This window comes from Polypterus senegalus, chromosome 10 (genome assembly GCF_016835505.1).
Source record: "Polypterus senegalus isolate Bchr_013 chromosome 10, ASM1683550v1, whole genome shotgun sequence".
NCBI lineage: Eukaryota > Metazoa > Chordata > Cladistia > Polypteriformes > Polypteridae > Polypterus > Polypterus senegalus.
The window spans coordinates 53,437,666-53,444,267 of record NC_053163.1 but is presented as its reverse complement, the minus strand read 5'-3'; the positions used below and the strand labels follow the sequence as shown (position 1 = coordinate 53,444,267).

The following is a 6,602-nucleotide window of genomic DNA, read 5'->3' as shown; positions in this document are numbered from 1 at the left end:
TGAATTGGTGTTCTCTTCTGGAACAGTTTTCACAGACTTGACCTTACCATCATAGGTGACCCTGCTGAGAGTTTTACACTTCCTCTGACATTGCTTAAGACATTGCTGAACCAACAAGCCCCTCTACCACATCAAGATGTATCAAGATGTGTATATTTATCTAACATAAGAGTGAATTTAACATGATAATAATTTTGCTATGTGCCAACTGAATCCTGACATTTCCAATCTCACTTAAATCCCACAGCAGTAATTTAACAAAATAATGAAAAGTAGTTTATTTTTCACTCACGTTTAACACCATTCTGCAACTTGTTTAGTTTTGTTGGTAAGAGTTTTTTATTTTCTTGCAGAAAGAAAAATTCTTGAACATAGCATGGTATGGCTGAAATGTCCCTGATGTTGTTGTCATTTCCTTTTCACTGGGTAAAGAAAAAGTAAAGTGCAGTTCACAGCTCATGAAATTGATCAATTAGGAGCCAAGATGTTTCATGTAGGTGCTTTTCATAAAATATGTGAATGGACCTAAAAAACAAGGAAACATTTGTATTATAATATTTACCATATACATTTGCAAAATTAAATTTACTAAACTGCCTTTCCCTACGGTTATTTTTACGACGGTATTTAAGAATGGCGATATTTTATATGGAAGCTAACAGACCAAGAATACTGTGAACATTTATTGAACGTTTGAATTGTAAGAATAAGGAACAACTTTAAAAAAGGCTGTATTATTACTTTTTTGTTTAACACCTGGCAATGGAGGTTTCCAGAGTTAAGTGGCACGACATTTGACATTGAAAAAGCTACATAGTCTTCTTGAGTTGCTTGTATTTGTTCAAGTTTTGTGTCCTTATCTTTCATTTTTTGAGATAAGTTGTGCTAAGACACTTAAAGCAATGAAGACTGTCCATAAGGAAGCTCACATAAATGTCTTTCTGGCTACTCAATGGCTCCATCTCTAATTCTTTTCTGCCATCATAGGAATAATGATGAGATGGACAAGGAAATGAAATGACTGTTTAGACTTATGATTGTTTGCCAGAGTATACTATCAAAATCTTTTTGATTTATCTACAAACTTGGATAACATTTTACATGTGGTGCTAGCATAAATATCATCAGAGCAGTGACATTATGTGATGCAATATTCTCACTAGAAATCTGTCATGATCTTGTAGCAAAGGGACTCAAAATCGTGCCTCCTGTTAAAATCAAAATTACATTATAATTAAAAAAAAATAATAATTTAAACTGAATGAAAATTGATTTTTTTAGAGAAAAATAATGCTATTTGAAGAATTCTTGCATTATACATACAATATCTCATCCTAAAAAACACAAAGTTAAATTTTTTTTTCACACAAAAACAGCAATCTCATCACAGACACTGTGATGAATTTGGTTATCAGGAGTGTAAAACAGGTCAGTCTGAGGCCTTTCCTGCCTTACCCTTCATCTCTGAAGTTCAGCCTGTGTGACTCCTCCCAGGTCTTTAATCTCCAGGGGGAACAATTTATGTTTTTAAGGCTCTAGGTGCCTTCAGTTGAAACATGTTTTTAACTCATACAGCCAAAGTTCTGCAATACTTCACTCCGGGAACTTTTACACAAGGTATGCATTCTAAACAGAGGACATTAGGATACATAGGAAGGGTGGAAAATGTGAAGATATAGTACTCTAATTATCTCTGATTGTTTGATCTTCCAGTGTAGACATCAAGAAAGAGCTCTTTGCTCTGTTCTTTCCTTGGTTTCCTTTCACTCATGTCTGTTTCTCTATTTCAATGGCTGACGTTTACTTTGGGGAAAGTATGTGACTTTGGATTAAATATAACAAGTCAAATATCCTTGATTAATTGTGTTGCCAAAAAGCTGTGGCTTTGCTTCTGCAACAGTTAAAATTTATTAAAGAGATTTTGTCAGAATTGCCAACAAAAGTAATCTTGTCACAGCCTCAACATGTATCAACTCTAAGAAGAGAAGAATGGTTATTCTTATGTACCACAACCAAAGCTAAAATATTTTATTTCTGGTCAGAGTAACTTTCAGATTCTGTAATGTGTTATAAGAGGTTGTAAAGAAGATAGCACTATGTACTATTTGTTGTGTAACTCCCTTTCAATTCTCTTTCATAGACTCCTTAGCATTATATTTAACCTGGGAAACTGAGCCAAAACATTACATTTTTTCAAGAACAAAAACTGCTATTGTGTAAGAGAATTATATAAACATCAAAATATCAACATAAAAACAGTACCAGAGGTACCTTATGTCTAGGGTCCTCTGCTGTACTGAAGCAGATTTAGTTCATGGACTTTACATGATAAGTTTTAAAAAAATCGCCAGATACATATGTTTCAATCAGGACAGTAGAAGGCCTTTTCTTTGCATATTTTTCTTATATTTTTCCTGTTGTTTGCCAATGAGCAGGTAGAATATCAGAGCTTGATCCTTTTTAATGGGACCTTGGGACCAAACTCCACTAATGAACACCTGGGACCTGTAGCGCCCCAGTCTTTTTGTTGTGGAACTGTAGCATTATTATTGCTCTCTTGTGCCACCCATAAAGCTATTATACGTATACATAAATAAAGGTTGTGATAAAATAAAATTTTAAAAATCAGTCTGTCATTCTATCTGTTATTTCTGGGCTGTTTACTCATTTAAAGGTTTCTTATGAAGAGCTTCTTTCTCAGTTTGCAGGTTCTACCATTTCAGAATCATCACACAGCTTATTAAATCCATACTGTGAAAATGAAGTACAGCCTACAAAGAGTTCAGATAAATCCACTTTAACATCGAGTTTTCCAGTGGGTGACAATGCATCCAGATTTTCTTGTAGAACAATGCCATTTGTTCTCAGGAGACAAAATATTATCAAAAGATAACACTAAAAAAGTTTATTCCCACTTTTTTTTTATACATTTTTGACGCAGAAATTCTGTACTGGAGTGCTGTCTGGGTAGTTGTAGGGCTGTGAGGGATAACATGTAATTTAGTATATGACTCTTTATATATATGATAGAGAGCAGGGTTCCTGTGAGTAGCCTGACCTATTAAAAGGAAACTATGCTTCAGGAATGCATGGGCACCTGGGGCAACCAAAGTCTTGGGGGGTTTGGAGAGGATAGTTTGTGAGTTCCAGTGAGCATTACTGATTCAGAAGTATTTACTGGGGTGGCAAGAGCTTGGCTAATTTGAAGAGGAACAAAAACATTTACAGGGTTCACTTCCCAGGTCTTCCCTGCATGGATTTTGCATGTTCTCCCCGTATCTGTGTGCGTTTCTTCCCACAGTCCAAAGACATGCAGGTTAGGTGCATTGGCGATCCTAAATTGTCCCTAGTGTGTGCTTGGTATGTGTGTCCTGTGGTGGGCTGGCACCCTGCCTAGGATTTGTTCCTGCCTTGCGCGCTACGATGGCTGGGATTGGCTCCTGTGTTGGGATATAGCGGGTTGGGTAATGACTGACTGACAACAACATTTGTTTCTACAGTAGCACATTTTCCTAAACTGAATGTAGCTTAAGACATTACAAGCTGTCAAAGAAAATGTTACAAGAAAAGAAAAACAAATTATAAATAGATAAAAATAAGAGTGAATAAATACCAAAAACAATAGATAAGAATAAACACATATACACTTACATAACATAGACATACAAGTAGTAGAAAAAGTAGAGTCCTTATATATAAATGTATTTATAAGCCTCTAAAGATGAATCTAATGGTATGGTCATGGCTGGGGAAAATAGAAAAAAAAACCTACAGGGATGAGATGCTGGAGAAAAAAAAAAAATCTGCTGTGGTTCAAAGGCCAAAAGACCACCGAGTCCCTACTGGGCATTCTATGTAACAAAAATGTGCTTTAGTAATTCTTAGTGTGTTTTATGTTTCATTCTAGTAGATTCAATGCAGTGGGTCTTGTTGACAGCTGGACTATCTGTTTTCATTCTTTGATCACAGCTAGCTGCACTGATACTTTGATGAGATGGTGGTGGCGAAAAATGGCACCACAGAAAAAACAAAAAATAGAGGTTAAAAATTGTTGCAAAACCATCAAGAATATGCTATTTCTATGCATGTACTGTTTAATCTATTAGAAGTAGAACTAAACTGCAACTGAGAAAAAGCCAAATTAGTAGAGTTTCAGAGTTTTTTCTTCAAATGTTCCACAGTATTAACCTTGTGTATCTCAATTGGTAAAGTATGAGAATGCAGGGGGTCAGGTACTCTAAAATGTAGGAAGGAGTAAAAATATTTAGAGCTTCATATACCATTAATATTTTAAAGTGAATACAAAAGGACATAGGTAACCAATATAACAGTGCTAAAGCATTTGAGAAATAGTAAATTTTTCTTTTTCTGATTAAATGTTGTTAAATTTAGTGTGAGAAATAGAAAAAAAGAATAAAAGTGTTGGCAGACACAATATTTTACATTTAAAAATGATGCCAAAGTAAGACAAATGTTTCAGTAATTCCCTCAACTAAAGCACTAATTTATTTTAAACATATATCTGAGAAGCCTTTGTTCATACAATATAAAAAGGCTAATTTGCAAGTTGATTTAAAACTAAGAATTAAAAACTAATTTAAAGACCTGTCACAACAAAATGCACAGCTATTCCATTCTTCCAGCATCCATTTTATTTAAATTTGTTATGCAGTCATGACATCTGGTGAATGTATGGTTTCTACAAGCAGCAATCTACATATGTTATTCTACTGTAATTTAGGCATATAGCAAATTATTTTGAAAGTTAAATTTTAATTTTTACCCAGGTTAAGAACTATATACAAATAGAAAGTGTTTCATCCCCATAACATTTAACCTTTAGGTCATAATCTACACTTTCTATCCTTAAAAGAATCCTTTTCTGAAAAAATTAAAGTGATTTTCAGAAGTTCAATTAATGTAAATTTTTGTTTTCCTTCGTACATTGCATATTCATTATTGAATACATTTGTGAAACCATTAAAAATAAACATAATCTGTGGAGATTGTTTGCAAGGCTTTAACTTTATTGAAAGTTAGAAAGCGAGGAACTCAGGAAATGGTCTTAGGCACCCTGCATGTATAGTGTAAATGTTGAAGGAAGTGCTGCGGAAAACACTTATCAGGAATTTCCTCTCAAAGAGGAAAGCTTTTTTTCTTTTTTAGGAACATGAAAATATTTGTTAATGCAGTAGGTTAGAATTAAATAGACTAGAATAAGCTTCCAATGTCTCTGAAATAATTTGTTAGTAATGTCTGTTGGTTCTGCTTTCTTCATTCACATACTGCTTTTATCATTAGAAAATACTGCAGCAAAGAAAATTTCATAAGGTAAGCAATAATGCTTTGAGTTTTGCTTATATGATTTAAAGGCCACTGGAAATGCAAGATAATTTTGAGGTTTGAAAAAAATATGTATATTAATTAACTTTAAATGGTTGTCAACTCAAATCAGGAGATCTGCTGCATTTATGGATAAGTATCTTTTGTTGCTTGGTTGGTATTTTTTTCCCCATAGATGATTCTTGTATATTTTCTTACAGATGTTTTTGTTAATTTTTTAGACTGAATTTCCAGTTAGGTGGCAGTGCATTTGTAATAAAGTGTTGTGAGTCTTATCATGAAGTTAGAGAGAGAGACAATATTCGTTAATTTCTTTAATTAATTGATCAGTTCCAGTAATACAAATGTTTTCTTTGCATTATATATTTATTTTTTACATACTAGGTATGCACAGAGGGCTGTTGAAGTCAATTAAAAATACAGCTCTAGCATGGAAAAGCAATAGATTAATAACCACTTTGAAACAAAACCATTGAGTAATCTTTCTCTTTAACAATGATGCAGAATGCCTAAAACAATGAAAGTTTCATGTGGTAATTTAAATGAATGATAGCTCTGGTTAAGAAAGGAATGAAATGGAACCTTCCATATTTCTGATGTATGTTTAATAAAATTTAATTTGTTTTACTGAAAAATGTACAGTACGTAACGCTATAAAACATATTTAATTCCATTCTAATTGATTAACAATTATCTGCCATAGATCAAATGTAATTATTCTATATCTGCATCAGCTGCATTATCTTCTTTTAAATTTGCAGAATAAAATCTTAAAATTGCCAAAGAGAGAAAGAAAGAAATATTTTACTATCTCCATTATAGTTATATAAGCTCATTTTACACAAGGACTAATAGAAGAATATTTGCTGCTTTATTGGTTTGTTCGGTTTGGATACTATTCCTTCTGCTATAGAGCATAAAATTAATGACTTGTTAGTCACAATTATTATTAACTAGCAAAATACCCACGCTTCGCAGCGAAGAAGTATTGTGTTAAAGAAGTAATGAAAAAGAAAAGGAAACATTTTAATAGTAACGTAACATGATTGACAATGTAATTGTGTTGTCATTGTCATGAGTGTTGCTGGCATATATATATATATATATATATATATACACACACACATATAAACATATATATAAACACATACACATATACTGTATATACATACATATATATACACACATACATATATACACAGACACACACACACACATATATATATACATATATATGCATATACATATCTACATATATA

General features: G+C 32.9%; 1 protein-coding gene across 1 annotated transcript in view; it reads left to right on the top strand.

Moving 5' to 3' along the window:
- The first annotated feature begins 5,223 nt into the window (after positions 1-5,223).
- Positions 5,224-6,602, top strand: part of klhl4 (kelch-like family member 4) — a 452,146-nt gene continuing 450,767 nt past the window's right edge. The window contains exon 1 of the mRNA XM_039765785.1: positions 5,224-5,331. The gene's annotated coding sequence lies outside the window, so the exon portion shown is untranslated. The remainder of the gene's footprint in view (positions 5,332-6,602) is intronic.